General features: G+C 40.2%; 2 pseudogenes across 1 annotated transcript in view; both read right to left on the bottom strand.

Annotated features, from left to right (window-relative positions):
• Positions 1-15,651, bottom strand: part of LOC147370737 (kinesin-like protein KIF3C pseudogene) — a 71,669-nt pseudogene extending 56,018 nt beyond the window's left edge. Inside the window, exons 1-2 of the transcript XR_015166161.1 lie at positions 13,914-15,651; positions 11,535-11,673 (exon numbers count right to left, since the gene is read on the bottom strand). The product of XR_015166161.1 is annotated as a kinesin-like protein KIF3C pseudogene (transcript). The remainder of the gene's footprint in view (positions 1-11,534; positions 11,674-13,913) is intronic.
• A 26-nt stretch (positions 15,652-15,677) lies between these two features.
• Positions 15,678-17,083, bottom strand: LOC147370736 (kinesin-like protein KIF3C pseudogene; annotated as a pseudogene).
• Positions 17,084-17,442: the final 359 nt, after the last annotated feature.

Raw genomic sequence — 17,442 nt, 5'->3', positions numbered from 1 at the left:
AACTCCAGGAGATAGTGAAGGACAAGGAAGCCTGGAGTCCTGCAGTCCATGTGGTTGCAGAGTCAGACACAACTTAGCTACTGAACAACAATAACTCTTGAGTTACACCAACCAAGGCTTCCCTTGTGACTCAGCTGGTAAAGAATCTGCCTGCAATGTGGGAGACCTGGGTTCGACCCCTGGGTTGGGAAGATCCCCTGGAGAAGGGAAAGGCTACCCACTCCAATATTCTGGCCTGGAAATTTCCAAGGAGTATATAGTCCATGGGGTCGCAGAGTCAGACACAACTGGGTGACTTTCACTTTAACACCAACAAAAGCTGGACTCTTACCTATTTTACATATTTGTTTTACATAAAGAAGGGGAAAACCAATAATTAATTAACCATGGAACCCATTTGACACAGCAATGATACTATTAGTTTTTAATTCATTTTGGCTCCATATTATTAAATATTAATTTAAAAAGTAGACCTTCCTACCCTAAAATTTGATCAGCAATAAGAGAGTCATAGAACTCACAATTAGTTGAAGAATAATTTTTTCCAATATTTTTCAAGATTGTTTTATGACCCAAATTAGGAGTAGCAATATCTTTGTTTCTTAAATGGAAATTAAATACATTAAGGTTTTTAAACATATACTTTATTCTAAGCTCTCTTTTATTTTGCAAATTTAATATAGAATAGATTTGAAACTATTCTTTTGCAGTCAAATGTTTTCAAACAGGTTTAATTAGGCTATATTTTTTTCTGTCTTATACAAATACATTCTTCAGCCTTCTGTAAATACATTCCACTGAAGCAAATCATACCTTCCTGGTGAGGCTTCTAAATTTTTTCCTCTTGTGCAGGATCAATGAGCTGAACAACCTATCATCTTCAATGTCTTTTCAAAATTTATTATGCTAACAATCCCATTCCCCATATACTATAATAACATTTGTAAAAGTATATAAATTAATGAGTATGAGTATATCAACTAATGGATTCCTGAGAAGTTTCATTATTCATGTGAAGACTTGTCCTAAGACGTGAGGGGTCAATTACTTGCAATATATTATTCAGTCGGTTACAAGTTACAAATTTGTTTCTTGGCAAAGTCATTCTCTATTCTAGATAATGGTCCCCAAACATAAACTTCTACTTATGTCAGAACCTTTATAAATATTTACATACTTGCCTGATTAATTATGGTTTTTATTCAGCACTTCAGCAGTTGTTTCACAATATTTGACAAGTTCTCACAAATGATTAATTTGAAAATAAATATTTGAGGATGTTTGTTCCAAACAAATGTTAACTATCTGAGCTTGATATCAGGAGTCAGAAGAAACAGAATCAACATAGCTAGTCATTTCAAATTTTGTTTTCTTGCATCTATCTTAGATCACCTTTTAGCTTTTTTCCCATGGGCCACCTACTTCAGAGTTTGAGAGTTCAGCAGTTTGATTAATAAGCAGTTTCTGGTCACTTGGTCCTCCCACACTCAGTTAAGAGGATTCAGTGAGGTCCAGAATACTCATAGTCCTCAGTTGAATCCTTTTTATTCAAGTATTCCAATGTTGGGTGGGGAAAGGGTAATTTTCATTTAGCCATTAAGTGAATGCTCTGACTTATTATTCCTAATATTCCCTTTGTTCTCTCAAGGCATATAATTATAAAAATTGTTTTAAGGGCCACATAAATTAACAGGGTACATCCTTTCTCAGATATACAAGGGCTCCTTATCCCGATGAAAAAAGTAAAAGGAAAGAAAATAGACACCATTTCACATACCATTTCCTTCACATATTTAATCCTCTATATAACCCAGTCTTTATTAACCAAGGTTTGCATTTGAGGAGACAGGTTTCCCAAGAGTATAAGTAACATCAAGTTCAAAAAGTCAATAAACCACAGAAATGAGATACCAATAGAGATCTCACTGATGCCAAGTCCCACGAACTATTACATTATGCTGCCTTCTCCACCAAATATGGTGATAATAGTGAAAGAATGGAAACCTCTTATATAATGCTAAATTGTATTCATTATTTGATTAGTGTCTTGGTAAAACTCATGCTATAAATATCTTGGGTTTCCCTAGTGGCTCAGCGGTAAAAAAAAAAAAAAAATCTGCCTGCAGTGCAGGAGCCACAGGAGACGCAGGTTTGATCTCTGGGTTAGGAAGATCCCCTGGAGGAGGGCATGGCACCCATGCCTTTGCCTGGTTGAATCCCATGGATAGAGGAGCCTGGCAGGCCACAGTCCATGGGGTCGCAAGAGTTGGACACGACTGAAGGGACTTCACGCATAAATATCTGGAATGTTTTTAGAAACCAACATTAAAATCTGTAGCTATTTTATTTTTAAACTATATCTTCACTTTTGGATTCCATGTACTAAACAATTATTTTATCATCATATTGTGTTCTCAATTTCTTAGAAGACTAAATAAGAATTTTAATATTTTAGGAAAATGCAGGGTTAGTAGTATTTCAGGAAAATTTTGAGATGACTTGGGTTTCCCTAGTGGGAATGAGTGAAATAATTTGTAAAGGATTTTCTAAAAAAAGGATATTCTTAGAACATTTAGAAATAAGAAAAAAAAAACCTGTTAGCTTTTATTATAAATATATTAGATTCTTCACATGCTCATTCTTCATCTATCAGATAGGCATATTCAAAATAACATAATACAAAGTTTATCAAATTATAAAATATTTATGATGTTTGATACAAAACTTGGAGTGCCTTGATAAAGCACATCTTTATATTAAGTTTAATACTAATGCTCACCTAGAATTTAGTGCTATGCTTGAGGGCATCATTTAAGCCATCTCTAAGAAGAAGGAAATCGCAACCCACTCCAGTGTTATTGCCTGGAGAATCCCAGGGACGGGGGAGACTAGTGGGCTGCCGTCTATGGGGTCACACAGAGTCAGACACGACTGAAGTGACTTAGCAGCAGCAGCAGCAAGAAGAAGGAAATGGCAACCCACTCCAGTATTCTTGCCTGGGAAATCCCACAGACAGAGGAGCTGGTGGACTATGGTCCAAAAGGTCACAAAAGAATCAGACACCACTTAGTGACTAAACAACAACAGCACTGTTTAGAAGGTTCTTCTTTAAACTCATGTTTATCATAAATACTGACACTATGTAAGTCTGCTCAAACCAATACTTTCCATTTGTTTATAATTCACATTAGACTACTATAACTTATGCAATCTTATGGTAGCAATTAGACTTTGAAGTCTAGAAATCATTGGCTTCATTTTTCCTCTGTAAAGAGTTTTCATTCTCATTTCTTTTCTTTTTTAGCTATTCTCTTTATCCCATTTGCTTTTCATATTTCTGTCCACTTTCCCAAAGAACTATGCTTAAGCAAGACATTATGCAGCATTGGAGACATATAGGGATCTCTATCAGCAGACACAAAATGCACATTAGCCCATGTCAGGTCTACTCACACCATCAAGTGCAGTGCAATTACAATAATTAAATTTAAAACACTTCAATTATAAATCCTGACAGCGATTTGAATATTGGTTTACAGAAGTCTCTAAGTAGATACTTCTTGTCATATAAAGGAATAATCTTTAAAAATTAAAGTTAATGATAATTTTAATGAAAGAAACTCTCTAGATACACTCTTTAACCATGTAAGTTCAATTTGGAATAGATGTGAATGATTAGAAAGTTTTCATTTTAGATTAAACTAGTCCTCTGAACTCTGATTATTGCTGCATTTATGCCTGGTTTGGTTTCCAAACTGGCTGCATCATGACTAACTACTGTAATAACTTTTATAATGCATTTTATCACTATAGTCAAATACTAGGCTCAATAAGCAAGCAAAAGAATCACACAGTGTTGAGAAATTAATGGCTGTTATTTTGCAATTAATAGATTGTTTTAATATATTTTGTATTAATGTTCAGCATTTTTGCCATACAATTTAAAGTAACATTTTCAGATTAACCATTGAATATAAATATAACTATCTAACAAAATATAATGTATAGAAATGTAATTTATATTTTTGTTAAAATTGGAAACAGATATTTACTTTTAGAGGAATAGGGGTCCTAGGTTCTATTACAGATTATAGTATTCTCTCTAGCTGCAATTTTGGGTAAGCCATCATTTATTACTCTTTTCTAAATTCTACAGCAATAAAATGAGGCATATAAAACTTTTTAATAAAAGTCCTATAATTTAAATTATAAGCCGTTTGAAAAAAAAAAAAAAACACTTTTAGAATGCAAATAAATCAGCCAGAAGCTAATTTTGTTCAGCTACCTTTTCTTTTGTTATTTCATTTTAACCTTTTGTTTACACAGGCAAGTACTGTTTCTGTTTCTTTTGTATCTAAAGAGTGTCCATTATTGACATAAATTTGGAACAACTCACTTGCATGAGAAAAAGTGTAACAGAAGGAAAGGCACTTAACAGCCAACATTTGCTATGCCTATTTTTTTTCCCTCTAGCATCAGGAATATAAGCCCTGGCTTTTCCATGGAATAAAAGGGGAAAGTAAATACACTGTAACTTATGACTCTTGTTATACTGCTGCTACTGCTAAGTCACTTCAGTCGTGTCGGACTCTGTGCAACCCCATAGACGGCAGCCCACCAGGTTCCCCCATCCCTGGGATTCTCCAGGCAAGAACACTGGATTGGGTTGCCATTTCCTTCTCCAATGCATGAAAGTGAAAAGTGAAAGTGAAGTCACTCAGTCGTGTTGGACTCTTAGTGACCCCATGGACTGCAGCCTACCAGGCTCCTCTGCCCATGAGGAGGGGAAGAGTACTGGAGTCGCAAGAGTACTGGAGTGGGGTGCCACTGTCTTCTCCATTAAACATCTTCAGATGTCTAATATACCATAAAGCTCTCTGCTTTTGCTTATGATATCTACTAGGTCTGTGCTCATTTCAGGAGTCTCTAGGGAGGAATCTGATCCAAATTGATTCAATTGGCAGGATTAATTTTCTTACCTTCCTTACTTGTGGTAAGGACCCATTTCCCTGCTAGCTCAAAAGATTGGTCTTTGCTCCTAAAGGCCACCCACCTTCTTTCTCATGTTTCCATATATTCCCACTTCCTCCAAAAATTGTAGGTGAAATCTCATGCTTTATGTTATACTCCTTTCAGGTGTACCCTTCTGATGAATTCCCCAAATAAAAGGGAAATACGATTTTTTTTTATTTATTTTTACCAATGTTTAGTATTTTCAGTATACAGTGTTTATATATATTTTGCTACATTTATCTTCTGTATTTTCTATTTAAGAAAACCATTTACTCAGAGCAACTATAAATTAAATATGCTCTGCTGTTTTAAGCCACCAAGTTTGTGGCTTTTTTTTTTTTATAGATGCCTCCAGAAATTAATATATCATGTATATAAAATTCTAGAGGAGGCAAAACTAATCTATAGTCACAGCAGATGTTGTCTGAATCAGGGATTAGGGAAGGGCTGCCTGAAAAGTGACACACAGGAACTTTCTGGGGAGATGAAAAATGTTTTATGTTTTGACTGTGGGTAAGGGCTTCCCTTGTGGCTCAGCAGTGAAGAATCCGCCTGCAATGTGGGAGACCTGGGTTCGATCCCTGGGTTGGGAAGATCCCCTGGAGAAGGGACCAGCTACCCACTCTAGTATTCTGGCCTAGAAAATTCAATGGACAGAGGAGCATGGCTGGCTACAGTCAGTGGGGCCACAAAGAGTCAGACACAACTGAGTGACTAACACATTTTCACTGAGCATAGCTGAGGAATCAGTTTACTATTCTAAAATTTTTGCAAGGGAGAGTGAACAACTGATTCTATCAATAATTTGAGGAACATTTGTTAACTTCTGAGTGCATGAAATGTCAGCATATTTGCTTATCTCTAAATCAGGAGGCCATCCAGTTACTGACATTAACATGTGGGAACAAACTCTTATATTGGATTCTGGCAGATATAAAAACAGCACACAGACATAGATAAAATTGTGAAGCATTGTAAGAATAAAGAGGAGAACTTATCTTGATTCTGTCACTTTAATGTTTAAAGTCACACTACATTTTGGCATACCTAGAAAAATATATATCCATATACATAATTTTATAAGTTAAAGCAACCATTTCACTGACTAGAACTATGAGAAATAGGAAAGTTCCATAGTTTCCAGAATTTGAAAACTGCCTTCATAGTATAACTTTTGCTAATGATAACATGAAGGCCTTTGCCCTAAACTTTAGTATACAGAGTTCAGACTTGGGCGTGTGTTCATATTCATGGGCATCTTAATATCTTGGCCCTAATATGTGTTTTATTTTTATTTTATAAAGTATGTATATAATGTTGGGAAAAAAGGCACAGGATCAAATTTATAATGTAACTGGAAAAGCTGACCAATTGGCTGCCAGCTTTATTTCAGAGGAATGCATTTCTCAGATTAAATGATATATGATAAAATCATACAAGTGACTATATATGTTAGCTTAGTGAAGACACTGAAGCACATAGATGGGTCCTAACAGAGGGATGAGCATTTTCAGAAGTCAAATGAAATAGAGTTATATGACTATAGTACTTTTAACTAAAAAATTCAATATTACTGAAGAACAGAGCTCTAGATGTGGAGTTTTTGAAAGATATATCTGGAAAGATATAAGAATAAGAAAATAAACCAAAAGAAAGTTATGATAAGACTTATACTAAGAGCAATGAAGGGTTCGGTGGTTTTCATCAAGGCAATAAAACACTCAGATCTTTCTGTACGGGAGAAATTGAAGGACTTTCAATCTTGGGACCTACGGTAGACTTCCTCAAATATTATTGCGTATAGAAAGCAGCAGTAGACTGAAAAAGATCAAAGCTCCCAAGACTGTCAGAGGTTATGCGTATAGTTTGAAGCCAAATCCCTGAAGGGTAGGCTGAAGTTGATAAGGCTATAGAATCAGGCTATGGAAACTGAGTGTTATTACCTCTGAAAATTCATTATCCTTTTTCCTTATAATGAAAACCATTTTTTTGTTTCAGATAAGCTACTCACTCATTTGATAGGTAATTTACCTCAACCTACAGAAATGAACCTGAAACCGACTGGCCAGAGTATTCATAATAACCTCATAGTGAGACATATAAATTAAGCAGTTATTTGAAGCAATTAAGATGGATGCTGAGGAAGGATGTTAGCTTTTATTACTCTTTGTCAGCTAAAAGAGCAATTTCTGCAATAATTTGAACAGAAATTAACTGATTTTAAGTTACTTTGAGATTCAGTGTTGTCACTACTATAAGTATCCTAACTGACGTATATACTAATGGAAAAACAAACTTACTTGACATCAGAATTTAATAACATTTTAACGAATTATAAAAATACCTATACTTTCATATAAATATATGTATATATGATTAATCAGTTTAACATACTTTACAACAAAAATAATACAGCATATTAACTAGAGGCAAAGTAATCATTAGTTGACACAAAGAGTATCCATAATGTACTGAAATGCAGAAACAAGATGAACTAATACATTTTAATCATTTGAATCACAACCTAATTGTATATATAAATATTTAAAGCATAGGCAAAATCAATGAAATTTATTATTGTGTGTTTATTTAAGAACCTTCATTCTTGCCTTTATACTGAAGTCCTATTTTAGCATTAGGTCAGAAATATTTTGTCCTAAGGCAGAACAACTGTTCAAATGTGTTATTTGCATTTCATATTAAGATTAATGCAGAGGCCTTAGGATTTTGAGTCTTCTGTGAAGATTGCTTTGAAAACCACTGAATTCCAAGTGACATATCTCACTCTCATTCATGAATTAAATATTATATGTCAACTTTGCAATGAGGCATGCAGTGAATATACTTGAACAGTTCACTGTTTGGTTAGAAGAAGCACTTGGGAAATGTATGTTATGGCAGGGCTCCCCAACCTCTGGGAACTAATGCCGGATGATCTGAAGTGGAGTTGATGTAAAAACAATAGAAATAAAGTGTACAACAAATATAATGCAGTTAAATCATCCTGAAACCATCCCTCCCACTGAACCATGGAAAAATTTTCTTCCATGAAGTCAGCCCTGGCACCAAAAAGGTTGGGGACCACTGTTTATGGTATCAACATAATATTTTTTTTCTATTTCCCAAGAGAGTTAAATATCTTCTCCAAAGTTGCCACCACATTATGGGCTCCAGAGGTGAACATAGGCTGCAACTATGAGATTCACGAGCAGGCAAAAAGCACTGCCCCCACTAAACTGGGAATGCATGGACAGCAGCCGCAGCCTAGGAGACCTATAAGCAGGTGCCAAGTGCTGCCCTACCATCCCAAGAGTGCACAAGGGCTGCTGTAACTGCACACCCCATATCAAGGGGATAATGGCCAGCACACACCGAAAAGAGACAGCAAGCACCCAAACTAAAAGCAGGCCCTCTATTCGAGAAAAGATGATGAAGTAAAATGACTTGAGCTCAAACTCATCTTCCCTCAAGAAAACACCAAAATCACAACTAACTGCTGAACAACCATCACGCACACACACAATCACTGGAATTTATAAAAAAGAATACTTCACATTCAAAAGACAATGAAGGAGTCACAATGAGACGGTAGGAGAGGTGCTGTCACAACATAATCAAATCCCACACCCTCCAGGTGGGTGACTCTCAAACTGGAAAACAATTAAATTGTAGAAGTTCTCCCACAAGAGTGAGAATTCTGAACCCTATCAGGCTCACCTGAGGGTCTGGAATCAGGAGGAAGAACACCCAGATTTTGAAAGCCAGTGGGGCTTGAGTGCAGAAGGTTCAAGGACTGGGGGAAACAGAGGCTCCACTCCTGGAGGGCACACATAAAATCACAGACACTAGGATCCAGCACAAAGCAGTAACTCCGTACTGTGAAAATGGCTAGACTACCCAAAGCAATACAGACTCAATGCAAGCCCTATCAAATTACCAATGGGATTTTTCACAGGACTAGAACATTTTTTTTTTTTTTAATTTGTATGGAAAGACAAAAGATCCCGAATAGCCAAAGCAATCTTGAGAAATAAAAATGAAACTGGAGGAGCTGGGCTCCCTGACTTCAGACTATACTAAAAAGTTACCTTAATAAAACAGTATGATACTGGTGCAAAAACAACAACAAAAATATAGATCAATGGAATAAGATACAAAGTCCAGAGATAAACCCACACACCTATGGTCACCCAATCTGTGACAAAAGAAGAAAGAATACACAGTGGAGAAAAGACAGTCTCTTCAATAACTGGTGCTGGAACAACTGGACAGCAACATATAGAAGAATGAAATTAGAACATTCTCTAACACTATACACAAAAATGAACTCAAAATGAATCAAAGACCTAAAAGTATGGCTGGACACTATAAAAATCACGGAGGAAAACACAGAGCACTCTTTGACATAAATCACAGCAATATCTTTTTTTTTTTTATCTACCTCTTAGAGTAATGGAAATAATACCAGAAGTTAACATATGGGACCTAATTAAACTTACAAGCTTCGGCACAGCAAAGGAAACCATAAAAAAAAAAGACAATCCATAGAATAGGAAAATATATCTTCAAATGAAATGTCTGACAAGGGATTAATCTCTAAAATATACAAACAGTTCATGCAGTTCTGTATCAAAAAAAATAAAACATTAAAAAAAAAAATGGGCTGAAGACCTAAGTAGACATTTCTCCAAAGAAGACATACAGATGGCCAATAGGAACACAAAAACTGCTTGACATCACTAATTTAACAGAGAAATGAAAATCAAAACTACAATGAGTTATCACCTCACACCAGTCAGAATGGCTGTCATCAAAAAGTCTACAAACAATAAAGGGGCTTATTGGAGAGGGTGCGATGGAAAGGGAACCGGTCTACCCTCTTGGGGGAAATGTAAATTGGTACAACCACTACGGAGAACAGTATTGAGGTTCCTTAAAAAACTAAAAATAGGACTATCATATAATCCAGCAATACCACTCCTGGGTATATATCAGAAGAAAAGCATAATTTTAAATTTTACATGCACCTCAACGTTCATAGCAGCACTATTTACAATAGCCAAGAAAAGGAAGCAGACTAAATCCCCATCAACAGAGAAATGGATAAAGATGTGGTACATATATACAATGGAATATTAGTCATAAAAAGAATGATATAATGCCATTTGCAGCAATATGCATGGACATGGAAATTATCATACTAAGTAAGTCAAACAGAGAAAAACAAACATCATATGAATTCACTCATTTGTGGAATCTCATTTTTTAAAAAAATGGTACGAGTTGCCAGTCCAGGTTCGATGCACGATGCTGGATGCTTGGGGCTGGTGCACTGGGACGGCCCAGAGGGAGGGTATGGGGAGGGAGGAGGGAGGAGGGTTCGGGATGGGGAACACATGTATACCTGTGACGGATTCATTTTGATATTTGGCAAAACTAATACAATTATGTAAAGTTTAAAAATAAAATAAAATTAGAAAAAAAAAAAACGTAAAAAACAAAACAAAACAAAATAAATAAAAAAATAAAAAAATGGTACAAATGAACTTATTTACAAAACTTCAACAGACTTACAGATATTGAAAACAAACTTATGGTTACCAAAGGGGAAATGTGGCGAGGAGGGATAAATCAGGAGACTGGGATTAACATATACACACCACTATATATAAGATTGAAGAAGGAAATAGCAACCAACTCCTGTATTCTTGCCTGGAAAATCCCATGCACAGAAGAGCCTGGAGGGCTACAATCCATAGTATCACAGAGTCAGACAAGATTGAAGCGACTTAGCACATACATAAGATAGATTACCGACAAGGATCTACTGTATAGCTCAAGGAACTCAACTCAACTCAATATTTTGCAATAACCTGCATGAGAAAAGAATCTGAAAAAGAATGAGTATACATATAACTGAATCACTTTGCTGGACACCTGAAACTAACACAACATTGTAAATTAAATATACTCCAATAAAACTTTAAAAAATGATAATAAACCTATTTCTTTTTGAAAAGTCAAAAAGAATATATTCAGTATTTTGAATTACATTAAACATGATATTCTATTGAAAACTCACTAAAAGTAATAAACACTGAGTAAATATTAATAGATCATTGAATCAATGACAGTGGGAGTCTATAGAAAATATTTACCAATTTTACTCAAGTCCGTATGGCACCACAAAGGGTAATAAAGGCAAGAAACACAAAAGCAATATCAGGTATCCTTCTTTTAACTTTAGATAATCTAGTCTATTTATAAGTAATTACTAATAGGACTGCTATACAGAAAAATAACACTGAACTTGGTTTTCTTTTGATTTTAAGGATCCATGGAATATTAATTTCAGCAGTTATGAGAATATCATACTCCTATGATTCAAAGTTCAACCAATCACAAATCAAATCAGGACATCCAGAATGTGTTGGGTTTTCTCTTTGTTCAGAACGTCAGTGTCACTGGGACCCAGTCCATATCAACCATCGTAAAGTGCTTCAGGTACTATGCATACACACCTTGGTCCTGGTGGTAGAACCTGCAATGCCTGGTTAACTGGCTCCTGCTCTTCAGCATGCCCCCCCAGAGAACAGTTAGACCCATGGATGAGAGAGCCTTCGCAGAAGTCCAGGAATCCAGTTGAGTAGTTCCATCAAACTGTTGGAGGTTAAAAAATACATACATATGAATTTGGATGCATTGGAAAGGGAAAGAAGGACAGTTTGACTTTACCTGCACAACCCCTCCCCCAAGGCAGCACACATTAGTGCTAAAGGAGACCACCCTGGACCATGATTTCTCACTTGGGGAAAGTGAAAGCATGAGAATGAGTACTCAAGATTCCCCAGGCAAGTGAGATGCAGTCCAAGATGATCATTTCTTTTTCACCTCATCCAGAGAACTGAGTCATGAGCTGTACTACTTGGGGCAGGGAAGATGCTGGGAGAGTGGCAGAGGGCACTGAAGGGATGTGGATCCAGAAATTGTTAAATGCTTCTTGTGCACCATCAGGAAGCCCATCCAAGAGCCACTGGAGAAGGCTTAACTGTGATTCTTCCCAACTTGCCCATGGGCACCCCCAGTGCTCTGTGCAACTCACCCACACACCCTCTAACGGTGTGGCCAGTTCCCTGTACATACTCTTAATGGCAGGAAGAATAAGCTTTGGCAGATGGCTAGTAAGCATTGCATACAATCAGCCACAATCTGCAGACCAGGAAGCAACCACAAATTTGAGCTTTAGAGTCACCACTGGAAAAGTCAAAGGGAAGCTGTCAGCAACCCACCTGGTGAGCTGCAAGATGGAAAGAAGCTTAAAATTTTTGCCAAAAGAAGAAGCAAGAAGTATGACCCAGGTGTAACCACAGAGAGACTGAGGAAGCCTCAGAATCCCCAGTACAGCAGTGGGAAGGTATTTTTTTTCCTAAAGTCAGCCAGTAAAGACTGGAGAAAGTGCCTGCTACTTCTAATGGAAGGACAGCAGCTGCAAGAACTTTAAGGAAAAAAATGTAAAAATCATGGAAACATGACCCCAACAAGGGATCGCAGCAATCTTCTAGTAATCAATTCCCAAAACATCCTGATAAAGAATTAAAAATAGCTGGGTTTTTCTCTTGTGGTGAGAAGATCCACACTCGTAGCAGCTTTAAGCATACAAAAAGTATTAACTAGTCTCCGTGTTGTAGTGTCACATCCCTATTATTTACTTATTTTATAACTAGAAGTTGGTTCTGTTTCTTTCTTGTTCCTTGCTCAGGTACTTGATTGCACATGGTCAGAAGGGCCCAGGCAGCTGCTGACCCATCACACTGCCCTGCGGCAAGAAGGCAAGGGCAGGGCTTTCCACTTTCCAGTAGCAGGGGTCCCAGAGGACTTCAATCAGCAAGCGCAGCCGCATGCCCTTGCAGACTGCAAATTGGAGGCCTGTAGAAGGAACCCCTGCCTCTGCACTCCACCACCCTCCACCACCCGCCCCTGGGAGGCAATGCAGCCACCCCAACCGCCCCCTCCAGCGAGCCCCGCGAGAAACAAGCCTGATCTCCAGCCCCTGTGGAACTGGAGCCTGAGCAAGAAACCAGGCTAGAGCAAGCCTGACCTCAAAGAAGGCTACTGACAGGGCCGAAGTAGTGCTGACCTCGGTTCCTCAAAGAAGCCCAAGTGCTATTATGCAGGCTGTGAGAAAATTTGGGGGCTGAGACCTCACCATGTATAGGAACCTTTGCGGGCGGCAGGGGTTCCAGAAGTTTGTGCGTCAAGAGAGTTGGCGCGGCCCCGCCTCACTGGGCATGCGCAGGAAATTGCGAGGCCCACCTGCGGGTAGCTCCTCAGAGCGGTGGGCAAGTACCACCTGAGCAAGCCAGCCAGCCAGCCGCTGCACCCTGGGGTGGGGGGGAACCCGCATCCACTCTCTCTGTTGCTGCAGCCGCTCCCACGCCAGCAGCCCCACCGTCAGCACTTCCAGCTTGCTGAGAGCATCATTCCTCTCTGGCTGCCAGGCCGCTGGCCTGTTTTCTTGTGGTAACCCAGCCCGGCCAGCCTCTTCAAACTGCGTGGTCCCTGCCCCTTATCCCGTGGGCCCGAGGTTGGAGGCCCCTCCCCGCTTGTTGCAGCCTTGAACAGGTGTGCTCCCTTTCTCTAGGGAATTCTTGTCTAGAGGAAAGAGAACTTTATGAAGTCAACAACAAGGAAACCATTATCTACACCCTAGGTGTCAAAGTAAACTTGCAAAACAGCAACAACCACAAAAACTCCATACACAAATAGCACAGGAGGCATATCCACGAAGGTGAGAGTCAGCCGTGTTGAACCCTGTTATCTCAGGGATGGACATGTACCAGAAATCAGAGGTCAATAAGGAGACCACCCTCACCTCCACTCCACCCTTGCCCCCATCTTACTCAGGAGAGTGTGTAATTTCCTTGGTTCTGTTCTGTGTCTTGGCAACAAAAATTTAAAGTGACAGAGCAGTGTTACAGCTCTGTGTTACAGCTCAGTTTTATTTAGAAGGTAAAGGAAAATACATCCTTGAGGTGTGAGGGCATGCCAACCCAAAAGACACAAAGAGAAGAGAGGCTCCGGCACAATTTTGGCTCCTCTTTATATATGCTTTTTCTCCTCCCACTGGGCCTACCCTTTGTAAATTGGACTAGCCAGGAGTGCTGTTTGTTTTACCAGAGGTCCTCATTCCAGTCTTCGGACCTTCCTTTGTTCTATTTTCAGAGGCTTTTCCCTTCTTTGTCTGTTAGCCACCACCATTTTGGACTCCTTTTCCCTATTCTAACTACCTAACACTCTGAACTTAAGATTCTGGAGTTTCCTTTTGTTTCAAGAGCACACTGAGGGCAAAGCCGGCAGACCCCTGCAGGTAGAACATAGTATCTGGCCTGCTGGTCAATGGATCGGTCAGCTCGGAGGAGACGTGGTCACTGCCAGTTGTGGTTTCAGGACAGATTCCCTAGGCTTAGCTGCATCATCCCAGGAGTCTGTCAGATGGGTAGCCTGACTGAAGAATGTCATTTTGGTCCACAATTGTCATGGTGTGCAGCATAGCAAAGGCCACTGGGGTATGTATGCTGGCACCTGGAGGCCACTGAGGACTCTGGGACCAGGATCTGGACTTTCAGACTTTACAGGTAGATGTTCTTTCCAGAAATCTGTCTTAACTGCATGAGCCTTTCCATATGTAGTGCATGGGGGGTCTTGTTCTTGACCGTGAGAGAATTCCAACATAAACACAGCTGGAGGGGATATATCCAGCTCCAAAAAGGTCAACCCATACTTTCAGCCATGTAGCTGGGGTGGCAAGGCACTCCAAGAGTACTGGCTGATAGACCTCGTGTAGCCCACTGCAAACATGGGATGCTTCTTTTGGCTGTTATTAAATCCACCTGGCTGGCCCTTCTATTGCTTTTCTTCATAGTCCAGGAAAAGCAGGTTTATAATCTTGTTCTCCTCAAGTGGGATGAAGCTCTCAGTGATTACATACTTTAACCTGAGTTCCTAGGTCTCCTCATTCTTTGCCTTCTTCAGGTTCTGCTACATGTGGATATACTCATCATGCTGGCCCCAGGTCTCTGCCTTCACAACCTGCTGTTTGACTTGGAACTTCATGAGTTTCCTGGGTTTGACTTCTATGTCCTGCTGCATGGATGTGTATATAGCCTGAAACTACATTGCCTCCTCATCTCAGATCATCACCTCCTGCTGTATTTCCTGTTCATGGTATTTCTGCTCTGCAGTCTCATCACTCTTCAGTTTCAATGTCTTCTACTTCTCTTTGGTGTGATTCTTGATGTTCTTGCCTCAATGGAGAAGCTCACTCTCCATGGTCTTGTACTTGACTGCAAGCGGTTCCATGGCCTTCTGCTCCTGCCATAGGTCTTGCAGCGTCCTCTCCTTCATCCCTAGCAGCTTCTGCCTGTTCTCACTCATAAGACTGCAGTCATCCTGGCTGGTCACCTTCTCTTCCATGAGCCACTGCTTCTACACCTGAAGGTAATTAAACATGTTTTCATCCAAGGCTAGCTCCAGGAGGCTGGGGCAGGTGGGGTGGTGGTGGTTGATGTTGTTCTCTGCCTCTTTGGCCTCCCAGACTTTGATTACTGGCCCTTCCTGGTAACCTACCAGGGCTGACATGCTATGCTATGCTATACTATGCTATGCTAAGTCGCTTCAGTCATGTCCGACTCTGTGCAACCCCATAGATGGCAGCCCACCAGGTTCCGGCGTCCCTGGGATTCTCCAGGCAAGAACACTGGAGTGGGTTGCCATTTCCTTCTCCAATCATGAAAAAGAAAAGTGAAGGTGAAGTCGCTCAGTCGTGTCTGACTCTTAGCGACCCCATGGACTGCAGCCTACCAGGCTCCTCTGTCCATGGATTTTCCAGGCAAGAGTACTGGAGTGGGGTGCCATTGCTTTCTCCGAGGGCTGACATAGTGCTTTCTATACTGCTACTTTTTATGTTAGTGTTCTTTATGCTGCTGCTCTTCCTCCATAGCCAGTTTTCCAGCATCTCTTTCTTCTCCAGATGAGACTTCAGGTAGGTGATCTCCTGGAATTCATACAGCAATGTGTCCTTGGGGTCCTCATGCACTCAGGGGTTGTTCTTGATTTCCTTGTCTTTGTTGGCAAAGTGGTGGTTGGAGAGGCTCTTTTTGTAGCCAGTAAGAAACTGGCACCTGTGTGGCCACTATGATGATCTTATCTTTGCCCCCAGGAGAGTTCTAGAGCAGCCAAATCAGCATGGTGTCCTAATAGGGGGTGTGGGTGCTCCTGTTGCCCACCAGGACAGTGATTACATTGCCCAGGGAAGACAGAGAGAGGTTTATTTTGGAAGCTTCCTTGTGCCGTTCTCTTCCACCACCTCCAGTGTCATCACTACCCATGGACTGTGTGGCTGTCCCTTCAGTTAAGTAGAGATGTGCTTTGTTCTATCTCTTGCTCCTGGCCAGGTTCAACAAGGTTGAGTTTTTCCAAACAGCTGTGGTCCTGGACATCACAGCCACTGTACCCCATGGTTGTGAGGAAGTAGAGTGGGAGCAAGAGCTGATTTCATCCATGTGTGTGTTGCCCATGACCTGAGTCTGCTCTCATAGGTTCATCATATGCTGAATCTCCTTGACATTCTTAGTTACAAAGGAGGAGAGATCCTTGATGTAGATGCCTCAGCATTCTCCATTAGCTCTAGGTTCCTGCTGGACTCCTTGGAGAGCAGGTCTCAAATCTCTTCTAGGTATATCTCCAGGTGGGAGGACTGGACCAGGCACCGCTGAGAGTAGGGATGCAAAAAATAGAGGAAGTGCTCAGAGGTACTGGGGATGACCTTGTCACCTGGATTCTATCTAGGCCCCCTGTGTGGTATGTCCTGCCAGTGCTTATCTGGCCATAAACAAATACCATGCTATTGAAACCCTGAAATAGTGAGTCTACTGAGGCTCTCACATTTTCATCACGTAAGTCTCTGTTTTGAGCTGCCATCATGCATGGTATTAAAGTTGAAGCTCTTGGAAAGCTATCCTGGGGCAATGCAGGGGTTTCACAGAGTCACCTGGCCAAGTTTTACATCCATGTCAGGGCTTCACAGCTGGCAGTAGTGGTAAAGCACCCGCCTGCCATTGCAGGAGACATAACAGATGTGGGTTCGATCCCTGGGTCAGAATGATACCCTGGAGAAGGGCTACTCCAGTATTCTTGCCTGGAGAATCCCATGGACAGAGGAGCCTGGCAGGCTACAGTCCATGGGGTTGCAAAGAGTCGGACAACGTCCGAAATGACTTAGCACACAGCACAGGATCTAATAGTGAACACCAGTCACCCCTTTAGCCAGAAGGTGGCCCTGGGCCATCACCTTCAGGGTTGGCCTTGGTTTTACTGGCCATCTTACTGCTCTGTCCTTTTATCACCCCCATCCCACTCCACAGCCTGGGT

Source organism: Bos grunniens, chromosome 6 (genome assembly GCF_055505025.1).
Source record: "Bos grunniens cultivar Pamir isolate PY7600 chromosome 6, Bosgru_T2T1.0, whole genome shotgun sequence".
Taxonomy (NCBI): Eukaryota; Metazoa; Chordata; class Mammalia; order Artiodactyla; family Bovidae; genus Bos; species Bos grunniens.
This window is presented reverse-complemented; position numbering and strand designations above follow the sequence as displayed.